A 24054-nucleotide genomic window follows, 5' to 3' on the forward strand; every position below is an offset into this window, starting at 1 on the left:
TGGTGGTAACCATATTAAAAATAATAGTTACTTAAAAATAGGATGATCACCACAACAAAAACAATGGTTACTGAGCTCTGGATCTGAACAACGTCCAGTACCGTGACTTTTTACGTGTGTTGTAGTTTATCAACAACAAAGCAACCGGAGATTGGCCCCACCAATGCCTCCTTCATGTGACCTTCAATATGGACCTTCATATAGCCCTTCAAATATTATTTCATTATAACTGGCCTAAAATTACCACATGAGTAAAAAAGAATACAACAGTAAAGCAATGCAACTTAGCAACACAGATTAACCTCAAAAATGTGTTGCTAAGTGAAAAAAGCCAGGCAAAAACTACTATGTCAAAAATCATTCCATGTACATTAAAAGCCCAGAATAGGTGGGGTACGTGGGTGGTGCAATCAGTAAGTGTGTGACTCTTGGTTTCAGCTCAGGTTGTGATCTCAGGGTCATGAGATCAAGCCCCACACAGGGCTCCATGTTGAGTGCAGAGTCTGCTAAAGTTTCTCTTTGCCTCTCTCTCTTCCCCTCCCTGCCTCATGCTGTCTCTTTCTCTGTCAAATAAATAAATAAATCTTAAAAAAAATAGAAAAAGATAAAAGCCCAGAATAGGTGACTGTGAGGACACAGAAAATAGGTTAGCAATGGCTGGGGGCTAGGGGTTGAAGCAGGGATCAAATACACATGGGCACAAGTGATCTTTCTTTGGGTGGATGGAAATTTTCTCCACCTGGATTGTGGTGATGGTCACACAACTCCATAAATTATTAAAAACCATTAAATATGTGAGTTCTACGGTATATAAATTACACCTCAATAAAGCTGTTAAAAAAAAAAGAGGGAGAAATGGCCCTAGATCAGGAACAATGAAATATCTCATCTTTAAGGACCATTAATCTACTTCTCTACAGAGTTTCATGTTTATCACCTTCCCTGCTTAGAAAACCTACAAGTCCTGGTACTTCTCCTTTGCTCTCACACTGCTACCTTGCTCACAGCACTTCTGAGACCAGGTGTTGAAGGGGGCTTCCCACTCCAAGCAGGTCTGTGACACCCGCTGGACACCCTAAAATTCAACTCAATTCTGACACCGTCTGCCTGGAGACGGCATCGGATCCCACAGGTGAAGGGCTCAGTCCCACAAGCCTGGCCCCTGCCCTTTCGGACACCACTCACAAGCCCACATTGTCACCTGTGCTTTTGACTCATTGGCGACAGATCGGAGGTCCCCCTCCGTGGACTTGACTGATTTGCTAGACTGGCTCACGGAGGTCAGGATAACAGTCTATGCACTGCTTGACGATTTCATAGGAAAGGATATGATATAGGATAGAGAGCATATAAGCATGGAACAGATGCACAGGGTGAGGTAATATGGAAAGAGTGAGGAGCTTCGGAGCCGTCTCTGGGCACCATTCTCCTGGCACCTCCAAGTATTTACCAGGCTACAAGCCCCCCTGTACTTCAGGGATTTGTATGGAGGCTTCATCATGATCAATCTTAATTCCATCGCCAGCCCTTCTTCCCTTCCTGGCGGTTGGGGTTTGATGCAGAAATTTCCAAGCTTCTAACTGTGGCTTGGTCTTTGGGGGCTGGTGTGGTGGCCAGCCCCCAACCATGAGCCCATTAAGTCACCTCACTGTAACGCAAGATGTTCTTATCACCCACGGAATTGTGAAGGGTTTAGGAGCTCTGGTCGGAACTGTAGGCAGAGACCAATATCTGCTTTCCATTAGCTCACATTTCTCTATTAGGAAACTGCAGATCCTTTGCGTGGCTTGTGCGACCAGCTTTTTCAGGTGAAATCAAGCTGCCCTTCAGACACAGGCATCAATCACTCCTGAATGCCAGCTTGGCCATCTGAGCTCTAAATGCCCGTGGTTTCATGCAAGTCTAGGGCACAAGGTACTGTTCTCTCGAACTTCTCTCCTACAACAAGTCAGTGAGCCTGCATGCTGGTGTATACAGAAAGAGAAGTAGCATTTATCAAGCCCTTCATGTGTGTGACAAACACAGCCACCTTGCAGAAATCCTTTATCATTCCTCATAAAAACCTGGAGAATGGACCTCATCAACTCCCTTTTCAAATGCAGACACTGTGCTTTGGAGAAGTGAAATGATCTGGTCCAAGGTCATCAAGACAATGGATGGCAGGGACAGAATTATGAACCCAGCTCTCCCCACATCCTGGAACTCTCCTGTTAATTAATGTTGCCTAAAGAGTTGGGGTTCTGAGTTGGGGGTCCTTAAGGTGCTAGGACATCAGTGAAGCTTTGAACCTGCAGAGCACTCGGGGGTTGGACAAAGTTAAATAAGTATGTTGGTAGTAACTACAAAGCACTGTATCTCTAATCCCATTATAACACAGCCATGCAAAATCCCCAAAGAGCTGTAACACTGAATTGTCTTTAAATAAAATATATCTTCAATTTCATTTTTATCACACCAATGAATTGGTGCCAAACACACTTCAATTATTGTATATTGTTTTTTCGAAATTCCACTTAAATCTTGCTCTAAAAATAATATTTTCCTTGCTCAAGGGCATGGAGGACGAGCCAGGAGAGTCAACAGCATACTGGTCTGAACAGAGGACAGAAAGAACCCAGACAGGAAGACTGGGGCATGAAGGAAGAAAACCACAAGACACGATTTTGTTAAAACATTTAAACAATGCTGGAGGGTGTTTATAGAAATGTAGTGAAGGAGAGTGACTTGGGGTCCATATTCATGACAAGAATTCCTACGACTGCATTTGATTTCAAGGACATCAATAGTTGGTGCTGTGGCAAATCAGTTACACCAGTTGTGGGATTTACGTCATTAGTGATGGTCAAGTGCAGTAATTCTGCAGCTGCGTGCACTCACGCGCATACACACACACACACACACACACACCCCACTTTGTGGGAGTCCATTGGCAATATATGGAGATGTTCTTTGTTTTCCATCCTGGGGACAGGAGTGCTGCAGGCATCCAGTATGTAGAGGCCAGGGGACCTCCTAGACAACCCACGATGCACAAAGCACCCCCCCAACAAAGATTTACCCAGCCCCCACTGTCATTGGTGCCCAGGTTGAGAAAACGTGGTTACACTGAGGCCACAATGACCTTCTGTGCCGCTAAAAACTAACCTTAGGAGTTTCACTAAACTGGTAATGATCTGGCTTATATATTTTCTTAGTACCACTTGATATAATTTACTAGAACTCTACAAACAGGCTCCCGTATCAGCAAACAGGAGTTTCATTACATCCTCTCTTTCAAGAAAACATTAATTGTGTAGAATAACTAGGCTACAAAAGTGCAACACTATCAAAGAACAACACTATCAGATACTGGGGAGATGCACACTTGGACTTGTGATGCACATACGGTCATTCTTTTGAGCAGCACCCATCACTGGGTCCAGTGCAGAATGATATAAGGGACCATGCAGCCATTCCAACCAGCTTCCAGAAAACTGTGCACAAGATGAAATAAAGAGAATTTTTAAATTGCTGTTACAGAGGTGGAACCTAGTCAAGGACTTCGGCTCCAAGTTACCTTTTGCTATGAAACACTGGTTTGACTCTCTTTAGGGATTCTTGTGTAGATGTTATGTTGTTCAGGCAAAGTGTCCTGGCCTGATGGTTGAATGAGCTGTCTCGATAGTGCTTCCAAAAGCAAGACTTAGAAATAGAGTTGCTCCATCCATTAATTTCCTGAAGTCATGGCAGCATCAATTATATATTGATTTATTGGAAAAGTTTCAGGTTCCTATAGCTTCATTCCAGTCTTCCACATTCATGAGAACCATTGAAGGGTTTACCGGACAAAAATTACTTTTCCAGTTAATAAACATCTTTTTCTTTATCTCTTAATCTTTACATAAAGGGATACTCATAAAACCACAAGTCAATATTCTGAAGGCTCACTTCAGAGTTTTTAATGAGAGGAACCCATGGTGGGGAGCCATGCTTCTCTTACAATCCAGGATGAATCAGATCCTACGTACTCCTGGGTCCTGCCTTTGGCCAATTTGGTCTGCATTATCCATTCAAAGCCAACATTCGAGCTACAGTCAACACTAAAAAAACCCCACAAAAGTGATAATATAAGTCATAACTCTTGACTTGCAAGACTATCATAACTCTTGAATTTCATGGTTTGGAAACTTTGTAATGGTTTGGAAACCCAAACCATTTACTGTCTGAAGCAGGACTCTGCAGGCTAGTTGGGATCTTGAATGGAAAAAGCACCAAATTATGTTATAGACTTTATCAGTTATGGTGGAGTATTGGAGCATGAGGACTGGCACATCATGCACATTGGAATTACCTGGGGGTGATGCTGAGGTTCAGAAACAACCGGAAATCACTTCTTTACCTGTTTTCTTTAGGCACAGTGCATCTGCATGTGAAGACGTGTGTTGACTGCAAACACAGAATGAGACTCCTTTCCTACTTCCTGTGCATGTTTGCATAATATTTAAGCATTAATTATGTAATGTTTGTCAAGTGTTTGAAGCGCCTAGGGAAAAGGCACTTTATTAATAGCATTATTATTAGCGTTTTCTCTGTTAAATTTCCATTACAAAATGCATCAGGAAATGAGGAGTGACCATCTGTCACAGAGCTTTAATGCTTACATTCTACAGAATTTTGTTTATTGCTGAATGGAGGCACTTTGTATGCGATATATAAAAATCATTCTCAAAAATGAGCTGAACAGTTGTTGTGTTCGATACTAATTTTAACACCTTGCTAACAGCTATTATTTTTAATAACATGAAAAACAAATCACAGTTTCTATTTACTCGCTTTTAATAATGATCACATAAGCATACATTGTGTTAAGCTATAAGTGCTTTTGTTGATAACGAGCAAAACCAACAACTCACACTTGACTTTTTGATGGATTCCCAGGTGTCTAGTGAACTCAGTTCTTGCCCTCAGCCATGACATGGCCTGGAGAATGACCCTTGGAACAGGGAGGGCTCAATAAGGAGAGTCTTCTAGCCCAATTCAATCTTTACCTGCGCCATCATCAACACTGATTATTATCCAACTTTTGATCTTTGCCAGTGTATCAGGTATAAATAGCATCTTTTATTTTTCTCATTTCCTTCATCTTGAGTAGAACTGACTATTTTCCATATGTACTAGCCATTGGTGCTTTACTTTCTCTGAATTTCTTGGCCAGATCCTTGCCCATTTTGGAAAAGAGATACAATCTTTTTGGTCATTTGAATGAGAACTTAATTAGAAAGAAAAGCCTCATAGATAAGCATAGTGCTGCAGGAACATTTGACCAGATGTGTTACAAAAGATCTTCATGGGTGGGTTCTTACAAATTGCAATGATAATATTCTATCAGGATCTTTGAACATTGTCTTTAAATGTGCAAAGCTGAATTCCACTGTTCCCCTAGCCATAACAGTGCATAGAGAACTAGTATTTGATCCTAACTCCAAATACAGAGGGAAAACAAATCGCGTGTCCGTGAGGATTTTGTCTGGCTGCAGGTTACAGAAATCTCTGCTAGGGTAACTTACATAGTTATGGGTGGATTTATCTCGGGAAACTGTAAGCATTGCGGGAACAACTTAAGAAATGTACTCATTACTCAAGTTTCCTTCTAGGTTTAGTTCAACCTAGAGGTTCTGTGCCTGGTCAGCAAATGGCTGCTGAGCCCGCGGATGTTGCAGCAAATCTCCAAGCAGGAAGAAAAGGTAAAGGAAAAAAGTGCCAGCAATAGAAGGTACTGTTTTGCCAGCCACTCCCATGTCCCATGGACACTCCTGTCTGTGGGGAAGCCTGTTGAATCGAATTGCTTTCACAGATTTTGGTCCAGAGATAGATACAGAGGAAGGAAGCTGGACATAGCGGTGAAGGTCATTACAATACAGTGTCACACAAAACCCTGTCACCTCCACATCAGAAGGGACTCTGAATTAATGAAAGAAACCTGAGACTGAATAAATCCTAAGAAAGTGCTTACATTCAAAACTCCTCACCTCTTTAAGAAATCTGATTATCCCAAAGAAAATATCAAGTGAACTCCAGAACTCTCTTCCAAAGTACAAGCTCCAAGCAAAGAGAGACTTGGGAATTTAGGATTGTAACTCACAGACTCTACGGACAGCCGAGGAAAAAATATTCTGCCATGTGATGACTTCAAAAGTATATCAAAAGCATGCTATTCTTTAAAAAAAATCTTCCAGAACTCCATTAAGCAGACAAAAGAATCATATTAACAAAACCACATTAAGAGAAGTTCTGTATATAATCAAACTGTCGATAAGCAATGAAACAGTGCAACTCTTGGCTGGTGTCTAAATAGTTATCATGGTGATTAAGTATAATACAAGATTCAGGACTAAATCTATAAAAAGCAAAATAATGTAACAAATGTTATAGTATATAAAATACTATTTTGTAACTGATAAAGTTACAATAGTCTTGATCTTAAAAAAATAGAAGTCAATTCATTTTACCCATATCTACAGAGGGAAGTTAAATGATGCTAAAAGCTAAAAATTGTGCTAAATAATTACTAAGGGTCAGAGGGCAGTCATGTTAATTTAGAACGATATATCCAAGTATGTTTTCGTTGGTATTGTTTTCAAACAATCGTGGAAAAAAAGACAAAACTTGAGCAATTAAGTAAAAAGCAGGGAATAAGAAAATATGAAGAAAGAACAAAAATCTAGGATTTAAAAAAAATGGCAGAGAACAAAATATCAATCATTAATGAAATGACACACAGGATGTTAATGAAGTTGACTGTACACGTACTTGAGGCATGTGGTTCTTGAACATTTTTACCAGATCCACAGATCCTCACTGATAACACAGGTCAATACAACTGCGAGTTTCAAACCAGGGATTATGTGGTATAGTCATACAATGGAATATTATTCAGTCTTTAAAAAGAAGGATGTCCCGCCATTTGCAGGAACATGGCTGAACCTGACACACATTATAGGAAAAGAAATAAGGCAGACACAAAAGGATGAAAACTGCGTAATTCCACTTACATGAAGAATCTAAAATAGCTAAACTCATAGAATCAGAATAGAATGATGTCTGCCAGGAACTGAGGGAAGGTGGAAATGGGGAGTTGTTATTCAATGGGCATAAAGTTTCAGTTATGCAAGGGGAATGAATAAATCCTAGAGATCTCTTGTACAACACAATGTCTAGAGTGAACAGCTCAGTTTTGTACACTTACCATTTGTGAAGAGGGAAAATGTCATGTTAAGTGCTCTTAGGACAATGAACAAACAAAACCAAAAACAAAAGAAGGAAGCACAAGGAGACATTCGGAGGGGAAGGATATGTCTATTACCTTGACTGTGGTGACGGTATCATGGCGTATGCATATACCCAAATTTATCAAATTCTACATACTAAATATGTGTAGTTTTATGTATATAATTTATACTACAATAAAGGTGTTTTAAGACATTTCTTAAATAAAATGAAATACGGGAAGAATGGATAATAAAGTTGTTCAAAGGTAAGCCTGTAATGGGGATTAAGAAGGATCAGGTCCATACTGTTGGGAAGAACTCCCCAGATGCTGTGCTGCAAATGACTTACAGGATTTTTTCACAACTTAAATAAATTAGTAAAAATAGGGCTTGGGTCTGTGGTTCCAGCTTCAACCCTTGCTGCCTATATGACCTAGACAAAGTTATTTAACTTCTAACCCTTAGTTTTGTTTCTATAAAATAGGAATAATAATATTTTCTAGTTCATGGAGATTTTTAAGGTTTTCAATTAATCCAGGTAAAGCCTTTGGGATCACACTGGGCATATATTAATGGTTCTTAAAATATTACCATTTGTGCTTATTCCAAAGGAAAATATTGGGGAGACAGTGGTATCTCAAGGTCAAGCTGTTCAGCCAGAGGTAGAAATCAGGAACTAGAAATCTAAGTAGACCAACTGGTGTCTATCTGCTTTGTGAGAATACTTGAAACCAAGGGCGGGAGTCACTAAGGTATATAAATAGTGATTTTACAACACAGACTTATGTGTATATCATAACACTCAGAGAAAATTTAACTTGTAATACAATCTAAAGAAATAAAACAGAATTGGAACCAGAATGGGACTTTCTATGGATTCTCTAAACTCTTGACTAGCTTTGTCACTTTTGCCATATTAAAAACCTTCACCCTCCCTAAAGTCAGGGGAATGTGGGATCCTTCCCAGTCTCCTGCTCTTGGGACTCCACTTTGCCTTCACCTCTCCCGAAGCTTTGTATCTCAAGTGGTGATGCTTTTGAATTTCTGGCCTTCATCTCGATCTGCTTGACAAATGTAACCTTCTGATGTTGGGCACGAGGGAGATGTGGTGTTTACTCTCACGTCCTTCTGTGTTTCTTTAAGCACCAAACTTTAGCAGTATCACCCTTGAAATGTGAAAGGTCCTCCCAAAGTGGAGCTTTCTACTCATTTGAAATACAGGCTGCATGAGTAAAAAGGCAAAAATCAAAGCGGGACAATGAAGGTGTTATGAGGACTGTCAGCTATTCACCCAATCAGTTTCTTCTTCTTTGGCACTGGGTCAAACAACACGTTCTTCGGGTTCTCTTTCAGTTAAAGCCGCTGCTTGATGATGTTCTAGCCAATGGTTCATGAGTGGAAGTGATGTTTCCCCCATCCGAGCCTGGCTCCTAAAAATCTCCAGTGAATTTCCTCCATGGTTGCCCCCTTTCTGCTGTGTGGGATACAGTGATGACCCTTCAGGAAACCCTTGGACCCTGTGAATTGAAGGTAGACCCCCTAAATGTTTGTTGGGAACACAGGACTCCCTTCCACCCAAGCCTGCTCACTCAGGTCACTGGACTTCTAAGCAAGAAGACAACTTCATTGGATCAGAGTCTTATTCATTTGTTTTATTGGTTACGAATCCAGAAAATATGGGCGACCAGGGAGGGCTATCCAGATGAACAAAGGTTCTTCTCTTCTGCTCACTGTATTTCATATAATGCCAGCCGACACAAAGAAGATATACATAGAGTTTCAGATCTACTCCTTAGGAAGGCAAAGTCTACACTTGTGTGAATCCTCTACTCCCCCTCAGATCCCATCCATAGGATATGCTTGTTACGATGTTTGAAAGGTCACCACCCTTCCTACATTTTCAGCAGGTACACATACAGGAACTTAGTAAAACACTGGTGAAATATTAATTGTCCTGAGAAACTTCCCCACAAAGTTTGTAGGAAACACAAATAAATGTTTAAGTGCTGAATGTTTAACAACATTCTAGCCAACAGTGTGTGAGCAGAAGGGATGGGTGTCACCTCTGAGCCTGACTCTTAAAAATCTTCCATAAATATCCCCCATATTTTCTCCCTTTTTGCTGCCTATGATATAGATGCCCCTGTTCCTCTTAGGGAAATCTTGGACACCATGAATTAAACAATAATAATAATAATAGTTAAATTTTTTTAAAAAAACACTGCAGTAAGAATAATGCACACTGTTCAGGTCACTGCATTTCAATAAAGTCATAAGAGAGTAGGGAAAGTCCAGAAAAGGGAACACCGGATAACTGAAAGTCCAGAACTGCTACTCTGTGCAGACAGCCTTAAAGGATTAACAGGATCCCATCTGCAAAGACCGAAGCTGACAGGGGGATAGCACTGAAGTTTATAAAACTCATAAAAGAAAGACCTGGGATGAACACGAACTTGTTCACCAAATCCCAGGCTACCACAATGCCCTTTCCCTTATAACTAGGAAGAGGGCAATTTAAGGCAAACAGAGAAAAGGTAACTTAACAAAACAGAGCAGGTAACAATGGCCCGATGTGCAGAAATCATAACGTAGAAAACCAGAGGCTTGACAGCAAATATAGAGGGGGGAAAAAAAAAAACCAGATAACAATGGCCCGATGTGCAGAAATCATAACATAGAAAACCAGAGGCTGACAGCAAATATAGAGGGGGAAAAAAAAAACCTTCAAATAAGTACCAGAAAAATTCACACGTGACAGTTTTATTATGGGAGCTAAAATGATGCCTAAAAAATTAAAGAGGCTAAAAGTGATTGACCTAAAATGAATGACTTACAATTACAATAGGTGTGGGTTTTGAGCCTTTACAACAACGCAACTGCACACACATCCTTGCCAGCTGCGAGCTTTGCAAATTGCCCCTGCATTGCTTCTCCGGATTAGCTGAAAAGTATCGTTGCCGTGCGATTTTTTCTGTATCAGCCAAAGTGCTATTTTTATGAAACTGCCCATGGAGAGAAGCCTGTCATAGATCCCGAGCGACATGGAGAAACCTTGGTAAACCACTAAATTTAGATAGGATGGAGCCATACACTGAAATTCTTAAATGACCTCACTTTTCAAATCTCCTCCAGGCATGAAACAGACCCATTAGTGTAAGACAGAGTGTGAGCAGTTACAGGGGGGATAGGGAGACATTCTGCTACCACAGCACGAGTGTCAATCACAAGAGAGTCACTGATGAAATCCAGGGATTAAGCTCGCAGATTAAATATAGTTACTTTTAAAATCAAGTTACGCACAATTCTTGCTTTCTAACCGATTGCTGTCTAAAGCAAGTAACGTGGCTTCTGGTTATTGCAAGACCAACATTTTCAGCTTTTCTAGGAACTCTTTCAATTGGAAAAGGGCACTTAGTCTTTGGAAACAATCCCGTTTCCAAATAGCAAAGATTGTACTCAACTGATTAAAAATTAATATACGTTATGCCTGAACGTTCGGAAACACAATTTCTCAAAAGAGCAGTGAACCTCTAGAAATCAATTTTAAGTATTCCTTACCACATTCTGGCAGGAGTTGTAAAAATGGCCATTGGCACAATTGGAAATTTAAAGATGTGTCTTGAATTAAATGCTAGAGTCTGGATCATGACTGAATTTCTGTTTAATCAATGAACAGATGTTTATTAAATATTTAGTGTCATGGTTTACATGGTCAAGGAAGGACACTCATTGCAAAATTAAACACACACACACACACACACACACACACACACACACACACACACACAAAAGAAAAATAAAGGCCAACAAACACAGCTGGGAATTTCATGTGCCAGAAGTGACGTTTGGTGCATTTCTGAATTTCTGCATGGCATGTCAAATTCATGGTACAAGTATCACAAGCGGGTACAGGGCTACACCAGATAACTGCTACCTTCTTACAACAATGGACATTTTTTATGCAAGTATGTAATTAACCAAGCCTCATGATTTACTCTTAAAATTGTAGCAAATCCCTGCTGACTTCCTTTGCAACTTTTAATAATAATGGTCAAGGGACATTAACTCTCATGGTCAAACGTGTTATACATACACACATGTAAATGTAATTTTTGACCTTTAAACCTAAAGAAATAAATACACACCTTTCCAACAAAACGTTTTGTAATCGTCCGAAGTGGATCCCTTTACAACATTATCATTCACCCTAAAACAAACCCTATCTTAACTTTGCTCCCTGAACCCATCCCTTCCTCCGTGCCCCTCACCCTTCCTCCTATGTCAATGCATGGCCACTCTCTCTCTCCTCCTGTCACTTCCTGTCCCCCTTTATGTCACTTGCTGTCCCATCTGTCCTTCCTTCATATCATCACCTAGACCCTCCTTCCGTTAGGTCACTTCCTGCCCCTGCCTTCCTCCTTTAGGACACTTCCTGGCCCCTCCCCTCAATTGCCTGTCCCACCACAATGCATACTGAGATCTCCCCTTACTTCAGGTCCTGTCCTATAGATGAAGGACACAAGACCTGCAGAGGGAAGAGCTGATGCAAAACACTTGCATGAAAAGCCTCAGCTGATTTGGTGGAGAGAACTTTGGGACAGGGATGACCCCTCAAGATAATCCACCCATGAAATGAGGTGGTGGGTCAGTGCTTACACCCACGCCAGGACCATCTACTGAACCCAGGCTGCCCATGGAGTGAGGCACAGCCATGGGACAGGAGTTCTCTTTAGCTGAGGGTAATTCAGAAGAGAGACTCAACTGACGTCTGTCAACAGAACACTCAGAAGATGAGGGAACAGGTGCCTTTGTCCTGAAGAAGTCTCAGTGGAGGATACGACCGCTCCTACCACCCTAACCTTGTCGAAGGAACTGGGGTCCTGTCGCTGGAAAGCACACAAAGATCATGAGTATGTCATCTGGACCTTACAGAAACACACAATTCCACTAGAGAGATGAGACATATGTGCATCTCTGAGGGATACTTATTGAATCTCCTCATCAGATAGCTCATAAAACTTGGATTTTGATTGCTTTAAAATCTCTTACGATTGGATAGACATAAAGCAATGCACTCATAATTTCAAAGGAGGGGTCCATGCAGAGTGATCTTGAGGCCAAATCTTGTCACTACCTGTCTTAATGAATAAAGCATTACTGAAAGAGATCTTGCCCGTTCATTTACCTATTTCCTATGGCTGTTTTTGTGCTGCAAAGCAAAACACATTAGTTGCAACAAAGACCACATGGCCCATGGAGACTAAATTATTTACTGTCTAGGGCTTTGCAGGGAAAGGTTGCCACACTCACTTTGGGGCATTGTGACTCTCAAGGAATGAAGTGAAAAGAGATCTGGGTCTATCTTATTACTAAAAAATGCCTTGCAGGAAGGTTGCTTTTTCTATAAGACAGTATATAAACATTTTGATGAACCACCCAAGATTTACTTTCATGGTGCTTTCTCTATCCCTACCCCATCGTAAGGAAGAACTCCTCCCAAATATTTTATAGTAGTACCCTAATAGCATCGGCAGGACCGTGTTCTGGTTCTGTGCAGTTCAGAAATAAAGAATGCCACAGTACTCAATAACAATTGTAAGACAAATCTGTGTTTTCATCTTTTGGGGGGAAAGCAGTAATTTACCAGAAAGTATTTGGCCATTATTGTGACAGACTATAAAACACTTAGTTAAGGGCAAATGTGTTGAAAGTAACATGGGTCTCTCCCCCACTCCAGGAATCATGTTTCTTTCTCCAACTCTGAATATCTTTAGAATTATTTTATATTAACAAAAATAGGTTTCTGTTACATAAAAAGTCAGAATTGCCAATTTAAGGCATTGGAAGAGTCTCTGGCTCTCTGATGACTAATGATGGACATGTCATACGTATATATTGAATGAATGAGTCAAAAATGAGCAAACGAATGGAGATGTCTTTCTAATCTTATCATTCAGCACCTCTCCTTAATCTATCCTGTACCCACACTAGATTGAACGACTCACTCTCAATTTATTATGTTTTCTTCATAGTCATTTCTGTATTTGTCATTTTTCCTACCTGATTACAAATCTAAAACAAAGTACCTTTCTTGCCAGACCTCACATTCCCTACCACCTTTAGTTTAGAGCCTCATCCATGTTGTACAATCAATGTCTGAAAGTTAAGGGAATTGCTAATTACTTAAAAGTCAATTGATTGTCAAGATGATGACCTTCTACAGCCCCATTTGGTTTCCATTTGTTATCATGTGTGAAAGCTTTTTGGCATACAATACCAGAACTCACTCTGACAAAATTTAAAGAAAAAGGAAAAGAATTTATGGGATGGAGACTGGGGAGTTCCAGAAGGGCAGTAAAAGCAGAACCATCCGCATCAGTAAAGATAACACCGGGGGCTGTTCTAAAGGACCCAAAAGGTCAGGAAGTCTCCCAAAGGCCCTGACATCAGAATGACTTCCTTCCAAGAAACACTTAAGGACGACTCTTCTCAAAAATGGATTCCTATACGGTTTCTACCTGGCCCAGCGTGGCAAATGGACTGACAGACTAAGTACGACCACAGGACAAAAGAGATGTAGATCCCACAGAATTGACAGAGGAAGGGGGAAGGAGGGGCGCTGGCTGGCTCAGATGGTTAAGCGTCTGCCTTCAGCTCAGGTCATGATCCTAGGGTCCTGGGATCGAGTCCCGCATCGGGCTCCCTGCTAGGCGGGGAGCCTGCTTCTCCCTCTGCCTCTGCCTCTCTCTCTCTCTCTGACTCTCATGAATAAAAAAATAAAAAAAAATAAATCATTAAAAAAAGAAAAAGAAGAAGAAGAAGGGGGAAGGACCTGAGCAAGCAACATACAAAGACTCAACTAGACACATTTCAGGGTCTCGTATGAATAGACGGGGTAATGGGCCTTGCATCCCCTAATTACAAAGGGCTGGGAAATGAATTCGAAATAAATAGCATAGAAGTCATTTTACCCAATAGCTAAAAACTAGATTTAAAAAAAAATAAAAGTTACGTAGACTTCTGATAGAAGGAGCAATTCAAAACACAGTCCCCAAATCACAGGCCCCTCAGCACGTGCCCTGTCATCACGTCATCTTGAAAATCAGCCACTCAGCAGGCATGCTCGTTGACTGCATGGGGAAAGATAAAGGGCAAACAACCAAGCAAGCGTTGGACTCACGAAGTGCAGCGTGAGACTCAGGAGCTGAGGCAGGCCCGCCAAGGTCATAGGCTCCGGCCACAACTCCGTGTAATTCAGAGGCCTCCCGCAGAGGGAAATGTGATGGGCAACACACAATGTGATGCAGACATTTAAGTGGTGTCTGGGATCTTATTGTAGTGACAGCTTATTATTCCCATCACCCACAGAAGAAGAGGATAAACAGCCAGCATCCTTTTATACGCAAGCTCAAAGGACGCAACTGGACCCTATGTACAAAGAGCGTTTTCCAGAGGTGACACCAGACCCATCAGACACAAACCTGGGCTTAAGGCCCAGTGGCAAAAATGGTCATTTGTATTCCACCTGTGCATCCAAAGCCACTTGCCTAAATGACACTTGAGCATTTTCGTTTAGATCTTTTGAATTATCATTTCTGGCTTTATTGCATATTTCATCTGGGCCACTGCCAAATGGATCTTTTGGCATGGTTATACACCATGATAGAGTGATATTCACTTTAAAAATCATTACCTTAATCATCTCTGCTACTTTGATTTAGCGTGAAGGTTGGTTGATTTAGTTTTCTTGTTTATTGTAAGAATTTTACTCAGGGTAAAATTAACTTTATTTTAAATTGAAACTGTGGATCACAAAAGAGAAATTTAAAGCACATAGGTGTGTGGTTTGTTTCCTACACAAGGGTGTTATATCAAATTTGACCATGTAACTTTGTCTGAGTTGAACCATGTATTAAAATTTCACGTTTGGGGGCGCCTGGGTGGCTCAGTTGGTTAAGTATCTGCCTTCGGCTCAGGTCATGATCTCAGGGCTCTGGGATCGAGTCCCCCATCGGGCTCCCTGCTCAGCGGAGAGCCTGCTTCTCCCTGTCCCTCAGCCACTCCCCCTGCTTGTGCTCTCTTCACTCTCTCTCTAATAAATAAATAAAACCTTAAAAAAAAAAAAAGAAAGCTATTCTCAGGCATGCTATGGTTCATTGTATACGCCATAAATGTAGCTTTCCTGAAAAAGAAAAAAAATTTCTTGAAAATATATTCCAGTGTACCAAGATATCGATTAAGATAATGAATATAAAATTGTCCCTGGTGATGAGCCACTAATTAAATTATTTGCTCAGCTTACTAGACAATTATTGATACTGTGGTTATAATTGAAGTGAATGCCATGTAATTTTCCAAAAAGGATGAAATGGGAAAAAATACATATGTAGTAACTGCTCTTGCTTATGCAGCTTCTAGATGCCACTCACTATATCTCGGAATTCATACGTCATCTCCGTTCAGGCTGGACATGAGCTCAGGAAGATCTTATTGGAGTGGTCTCAGGGTCTCAAAAGTGGGATGGAGAAGGACACTAGGGCTGGGAAATTAGCCCAACAAAAGTCATTCAATGTGTAATTGGGAAACATCCAGGCCAAGTATCATGGGGTGAGGGAAATGACAATAGCAAATGAGGGGAGCCTGGCTGGCTCAGTCAGTAGAGCATAGAACTCTTTTTAAAATATATTTATTTATTTATTTATTTATTTATTTATTTATTTATTATTTATTTATTTATTTATTTACTGTAGAGAGAGCAGGGGGTGAGGGGCACAGGGAGACGGAGAGAGAGTCTTAGGCAGATTCTGTGCTGAGCACGGAGCCCCATGCGGCGTTCGAACTCACGACCCTGAGATCATGACCTGAGTCAAAACTAAGAGTTGGATGCTTCACGAACTACACCACCCAGGTGCCCTAAGAGCTTAAGCCTCTTGACCTTGAGGTTGTAAGTTTGAGCTCCACATTGGATGCAGAGATTACATCAAAATAAAATCTTCAGAAGAAACAAAAACAATAGCAAACGAGCAAAAAGTGTGAATCCTTGCTCTCCTCTTCCTGCCTCCCAACGTCTTGTAAGTGGAGTGCCAAACAGTGGAGCACCGAACAGGGAGCCAACCGACAAAGGAGAAAGGTATTTGCTGAGCAGCAGTTCCAGCATTACAATGGTGGGTTTGGAAGGAGAGACAAGTGCTTAATAACCAGACCAGACACCCTCTTAAATTCCATTATGGGGCTTCCTCAATGTGCATTATAGGCCCAGCACCCTGCAGGGACTTAGGTGCTTACCTGCAGAATACGGAAGTGCCTAGCTTTGGTTTTTTACTGAAACCCAAAGGACAACCATCGATGTTGAGAAACGGTAGAGTAGGGTCCAACTCCCTGGTTACACTACAATGCGTCATGTGGGCTTTGCTTCCTGACACATTGATTCAGATGCACAACAAAAAAGCAGGCCTTTGAGAACAGCCAAAACAGAGAGCAAAATGGAGCAGATACACCATGAATTGGATGGTGGTGGTGGGGGAACGGTGGAGAGCTTGAACTGAAGGATATTTTCGCCCACCAATTACAGGCAGAGGAATCACCATCCCTTTGCGATACATGGACCCATGGTTGCACATTGTACAACAGTCAGTTCTCCGTTCCACTAAGACCTCCCAGACTGCAGCATCTACAGGAAGAAGCCTAAGTGGCTCACCTCCCCAGATGGGTCTTCTTGCATTTGTTTAAGTGCTGGTCATTCACGGAGTCATTCAAAAAGCCTCCCTAGCTCTCTGCTACTTAGTACTGTTCTAGATACTCAGCCTCTCATTAAAAGATGACCAAATCACTAATTCCCTGTCCTTATATAATTTAAAATAGCTTTTTAAAATATCACAAACAGGGGCTCCTGGGTGGCTCAGTCGGTTAAGCGTCTGCCTTCGGCTCAGGTCATGATCTCAGGGTCCTGGGATCAAGCCCCGCATCGGGCTCCCTGCTCAGTGGGGAGCCTGCTTCTCCCTCTCCCACTGCTGCTTCCCCTGCTCGTCCTCTCTCTCTCTCTCAAATAAATAAAATCTTAAAAAAAATAAAATAAAATAAAATAAAATATCACGAACCGAGTATCATTCCCACAAGATTCTCCAACATTCATCTGGTGGTATTCGATGACTCTTACATTTGACAAATGTTAGCTGCTATGGACGTTAAAGATCGCTTGTGTTCAGAGTCAAGCCTGCCAGGCAGCTACAGGAATAGATGCTCCACCTGAACAGTCATTGAACAGAAGGTTGTGCTGTGCACTGTCCAAGGAGAAATGGTTTGGCTCCTGTTCAGGCACCTCCTTTTTGGAAATACCTGTTTATAAGATGGCATGGATTCTTGGGATGGCTACACTGTTGCCAATTTAGCTAGACAATGGTGCCGAACTGCTCAAACATTAGTCTAGATGTTGCCAAGAAGGTGCCTCTGAAGATGTATCAACATCTCCCATCAGCTGAATGAATTACCCTCTTTCCTATGGGTGGGTTTTACACCATCACTTGAAGGCAATAACCGGAAGAACAGGTTTCCCGGAGCGGGGTGGGGGGGAAATGCTGCCTCTGACTGGAACGTGGAAATCCTTCCTGACTTCCCAGCCTGCCAGTCTGCCCTATGGACTCAGACCCAAGCCTACAACATCAACTCCCTGTCTGAGTTTCCAGACTGAGGGCCTGCCATCTTAAAGAGAGAATTCAGACTCAGATCGGTACTTTGTCTTTACCAGTTTCCAGCCTGCCAAACTACGCTAGGGCATAGACTTGCCAGACTATTCAACGGCACGAACCAGTTCCTTAAAATAAATCTGTCTCTCACAGACATGTGTATTTGTATACATATAGAACTGTGTGTATATATCGGGTTGTTTTGGAGAACCCTAAGTGATAACAGTTCTTAACCTAAGCAAGAAAGCAAGGCTCAGGAAGCAAACACCTCAGCAGCAGAGAATAGTAGTTGGCCTTATGTCATACTCTATCCAGCAGAGGTAATGCGCCTTTTCTCCTTAATAATGACTCTTCCTTTGCAAGGACCGTGCCAAGAACTGGCTTCTCAATGTTGCTTTAATCTAGTGGATTCGGTGGAACTGGAATCTTCTAAGTTTCCCTCTTTCCCATCACTACCGCTGAATACAAAATATCGAGGGAGCTTTCTGCCTGGTTATCAGGGACACATCCTGATGCATAATTCATTCTGGAACTAGCCATCCCGGGGCTGCTACTGGTTATTCCCAGGCTGGAAGAACAGTAAACTCACAACCGAGGACTCCTAGTCTGACTTCACAAACCTTCTCCCAAGCAAGACTCATAAATAAACATAAGCGGTCCCCAAAATGTGGCCAGCGAGCAGGGCAGTGCCCTAGAAAAACAGCTTCATTGTGCGGTAGAGCAGACCACGAGTGCAGAATACCTCTGGGTAACCTAATGAAACATGAAATAATTATAAGGTGGGACAAATGAATTTCTTTCACCTACCCTTATTTCCAAGATAGATTAAACAGCTTTTCTTAAAACAAGACTATTTATTTTCTTATTTAGGGGAATTGGTTTTGGCTCCCAAGGTGGATAATAATTAAAAACATGCCTATAAAGAGCAGTGCCATAGTACATTTGGATGGTTAAAAACAGACTCTCTAACCTGGGGCATAATCTTTGCATTTTTCTCTCCAGGTAGGTTTCTATTCATAAAGGTGGATAGCTTTTAAGTTGTTCACTGAGACTATTTTTTTATATTCCACCGCCTGTACTTACTTACTCCCATGGGGATCATCATGCTCAGACCTCCAAACTCCTCACGGAGCTTCCTGAGCATTGTTAAGCTTTCCAGGTATTTCCTGGAATTTCTATTATTAGCCTGGACACCCAAAAGAATCAAGGTGAGGCAGACACAGACAGCCTGTGGATAAACATAATTCCAATCATTCAGAGCTTTTCCTTGCCAAAAATGATGGCCCAAGGAAGATAAAATATTTTGTCCAAACACCCTGCTACTGAGAATTGTGGGGAGTTTAGTGAAGGAAGATCTTCTAGCTCATTTTAAACATTTTTGCATGGTGAGATGTGCAATGCTCTATTACAGAGCTCCATGAGAAAGGGAAACCGTCCTGGAATATCACCGAACCTATTTCTGTCAATATATAGGTTAATGTGAGCTTCTATGAAAATATGCAACTAGACTTGAAGACGGTCATTTCCACAGCTGTTTAGAGAAAAATCATCATTTAAAGGCAGGTTCAAATCGCAGGATATTCAGTACACACACCTATTGGCCTGTTCTATAGGAAATAACGTTAACAAATAAAGATTTTATTCTGCAAAGTCTTTTTTTATTTATGAAAAAGCAGAAGATAAAGTGCAAAGTGTGTGATTTAAAAGCATCTTTACAATTACCTGAGAAGATCTTTCTCATTTTCTTGTTCCCTCCCACCTCCCTCCCACCATCTCTCTCTCAATCCCTCCCTTATTTCTTTTCTGCTTAGATGAAACGTTTGCATAAGACAACTGAATGTTAAAGAAGGAAGAAGTAGTTGTAGCTGATGTGTAAGGAGGAAGACCCTTTTTCTCAGGTGCTTCAGCCTCTTTTCCTTCTTTTATTTATGACCTGTATGTTCCTACACAGAACCAATTTTGTGAGGCTGGAGTGTTGCTTCACCTCCTTTCTTTTGTAGTTTCAGTAACAGGACAGCGTATTGTTATTTTAATTTACCTTCCCAGTGATACTAATCAGGCTCACTCTTTCCCACAAACCTTCTGTACCCTCTCCCCACTTTAGATTGGGTGCTTTTTCTTTTATATTAGCTTGTAACAATTCTTTCTATGTTTTGGATACAAACCTTCAGTCCCTTGTCCATGTTGCAAATATATTAGCCTAGCATCAGGCTTGTTACTTGACGTGTTTATGATTTAACAGCTACAGACGATTTAATTTTGATGTGGCCACGTTTACTTTCAGTAGGGAAGAAGAAATTTTTGCATTCCTGTCCCAGGCATCAATTAGCATTTTATGTAGTTGAGAGGGAGAAGGTGAAGGGGTTCAATAATTTAATATGCATATCCAATCAGTTCTCTTGTTTTCACATTCTGTCTCACTTATAACCATCATAAGCCTTGTTTCATCAAATCACGAGCCCTAATAACCCTCAACAAGCACCTGAGAAAAAGGGTCTTCCTCCTTACACATCAGCTACAACTACTTCTTCCTCTCTTTGCATGTTCATCATTTCTGAGATTTATTCAAACATATATTCAACCACTCTCTTTATCATTTTCATTCTCTTACTGTCATTGAGTGGAGAGAGAAAATATAAATGTGTGTCATCCATTCACCTCTTTTTTAATGTGAAGAGCACGCACGTGCTCCCAACTCAAGAGACCCCTTCTAATGAATGAATGCCCTCCTTCTCTTTGCACTGACAGGTGATGGGGAACTGTCTGAGCTTCCTAGATCATAAGAGCTACCCTTAGATATTTGGACAGGCTAAAGAGTACAAATGTGCATAAAATATGACACGGCAAAGCACTGCTTGGTGCTATGGGAGGTAAACACATTACACTATGTTTTCCATTTATGCGAGCTTAGTGACCTGTTGCTCTATTTTTAATATTTACATAGATGTATGACTGTACAACACTGCATTTAATATATATCATTATATATAGACTCCTTCCCCTATCATTAGGTCCACTTACAATTAGCCTATTCTTTATTTCAGTGATTCTAGAAGTGTGAAAGACTGAACAACCTACCTTTTAATAAGCTTAAGTGAATTTATAAAATCAGATTCCTTGATAATACCCAAAACGTGCAGCCTAAGAATCTCTGATATCGACGCTTAGAAAATAACATTTTAACTAACCTCTCTAGTTGATTTACATACACCTCAATTTTTTAAAATCATGGCTTCTTCGTGTCCTTCGTATTTTCATTTCGTTCGTCCAGCACTGCCATAGGGACGTTAATAAAAGAAACTGATGCTCAAACGTTCACAACAGAAGCAGAGGTACCAACCTCGTACATGAATTTAAGCATGTTCCTGTCCCTGACTAGCCCACTGAGCTCTGGTCCCAAATTTGTCCTGTAATGTGGATACTCATAAATGTTCCACTAGCACTGAAACTCAGAATGTTGGAAACAGAGGGTGAATTTCCACTGATGACAGGTATAGAGATGGTAAAGGGAGCTCTATGGGAAGACAAAGTGTGGTTTGTGAATGCTGGGGGTGCAGACACCGGATTGTCTTCTCAGCGAGGGTGAAATGTGAACCAGCTGCAGTAGAAGTGGAAAAGCCATCACCGGGAAATGGCAAAATGCATTCCATGAAGGGAGAGAATACGAGAAAGGGTTTGACATGGGCGTGGGGGTGGGGCGCTGTCAATCAGCCAGGAGCAATGAGAAGAGTGGCCAGATGAAAAAGGGAAAGCCATCTGTGGTTTTTTTTTTTTAAATTTTATTTATTTATTTGAGAGAGAGAGAGAGAGCACATGAGCGGGGGTGGAGTGGGAGAGGGAGAAGCAGGCTCCCCGCTGAGCAGGAGCCCGATATGGGAGTGGATCCCAGGATCCCGGGATCATGACCTGAGCTGAAGGCAGATGCTTCACCAACTGAGCCACCCAGGCGCCCCAAGGGAAAGCCATCTTTAAAACTGAATGATTTAAATGGCTCTGGGAGCCCTTCCCTTGCACCCTGGTAGGTCTGCATTCTGAGAAACAATGGAGAGAGCCTCTGCAGATTTCTCAACTGGCAATAATGTCTGCTGTTTGACCCACACTGTTCTGGAGGAACGGAGCCCTGCCTGGACGGTGGCGATCTCCTGGTGTACCCTGAGGAAAGCTGGGACTGTGGCTTCAGGCTGAAGGATGGAGGAGAGAAAACAGATGTACACGGATTTGAAGGACAACCCCATCCAGAAAACAGTTACAGTCTGGATACTAAGTGACTAATTTTCTCAGTTAAGCTGTATTACTAAAGTGACACAACTATAAAATAATTACTGAATGTTTCCAGATTCCTTCAGCTTCTCCTTCCAAGCCTGCCATAACTGTCCTTACATCTCAGCTTGTTCCTGCCTGTATCCTAACCATGCTGAAAACCCACACACCTCTCATTCTTGCTCATCCCTTAGTACCTAATCTCAGCCATCGTGTCTGCCTCCCTTGGGGCCATTTCATTAATCATGGACAAGACGGCTAGCCAAAAAGAAATGGGAATTAAAGCAGCCAAACTGAATCTAGTGCATTTGGGTTACTTGATAACGATGTTTATGCAGGTTTGGAGATGCAAAGTGTTTGAGACCATTGATTAAAATTAGGTTTGAGCTTACCCGGAGATTTCATTTACCCTTATTCCTCTTGTTCATGATTAGCATAAATAACGGAGTTGTGTTTGTGCTAAAAACAATTTGTACCACTTATCATGTGTATCACATTGATTTCACCGTGGTGTGACCCTGCGAATGTGAAACTCGATGAAAATTTATCTGCTACTGTTTGCATCTTTCTAATTTTTCACAAACCACTGTAGCATGGATTAGATATTTTCCCCTACCACACTTAATTTAGCACGATTTTAGGGATTTACAGTCGATATACAAAAGTCATTTTTGTTTCTATATTGGTAAGAGTAGTGTTTTTCCAGGTTGGTGGCAAGCCACTGGGAAATGACATTTAAAAAACCATCAGCACCATTTGCGCTCTCATCATCCACAAAAATCACCTAGGTATGAATTTAACAAAAGTTGTCCCAAATCTCTACACTCAAAATCACAAAACATTGCTGAGATAAAGGAACAAAGACATAAATTAATGGGGATATTGACCACTTACTGTAAGATTCCCTATTAGTGAGATGTCTTTTCTCCCCAGAATGGTCCATAGACTCAACATTATCCAAGTATAAACCACAAGCAGGTTTTTTGTAGGAATTATCAAGCTGATTCTAAAATTTATATGAAAATGCAAAGGACTTAGATCCTTCAAACCATTTTGAAAATAAGAACAAGTCTCCTAGCATTTGCAAATTTGTGGGTAATGTGCTTCTAATAGCCTGACCGAGGTCCTCAATAGACAGTTCTTCAAAAGAAGGTTTCTTCCTTAAAGCTGGGAGCTTTAAGGAAAGAAGCATAGGAAATTGGGGTAGAGGTACTCAGCACCCACTGTCTGAGTCAGTGGCAGGGTGGGGGTTATAACATGGGAGTCAGTATCATTGTAGTAACATTTAAATTTGACATCAGGTAAGATCATCAAGGCAATGAATACAGACGTGGAAGAAACTGTCCAGGGAATGAACACTGGGGCACATTCCAAATGTAGAATGGGGAGAGAAAAGGATAGAATTAAGGAGATTAAAGACAACGGGCACAAAAGTAGGAAGAAAATCGGCAAAGCATGCCTTCTTGAAATCTGTGTAAAGGAGAATTTTATCAAGTAAAAGGATTACTCAGTTGTTTCAAATAATGTTAATACATCAGATAAAATGAGGATTAAGGATTGTTAGATTAAAAGAAAGGTGAGATTTACTAATACGAAGATAATTGGTGATCCTGAGAAGCTTAGTTTTGTTGATTGTTAGATTAATTAATAGAAAGGTGAGACTTACTAAGAGGAAGATAACTGGTGATCCTGAGAGGTTAGTTTTGTTGGACGGTGGTAAGAAAATTCTAGTAGAGGGAATTCTAGAGCACCTTCGGCTCAGGTCATGGTCCCAGGGTCCTGGGATCGAGCCCCACATCGGGCTCCCTGTTCGGCGGGAAGCCTGCTTCTCCCTCTCCCACTCCCCCTGCTTGTGTTCCCTCTCT

The sequence above is a fragment of the Halichoerus grypus genome, chromosome X (assembly GCF_964656455.1).
Source record: "Halichoerus grypus chromosome X, mHalGry1.hap1.1, whole genome shotgun sequence".
In the NCBI taxonomy this organism is placed as follows: Eukaryota; Metazoa; Chordata; class Mammalia; order Carnivora; family Phocidae; genus Halichoerus; species Halichoerus grypus.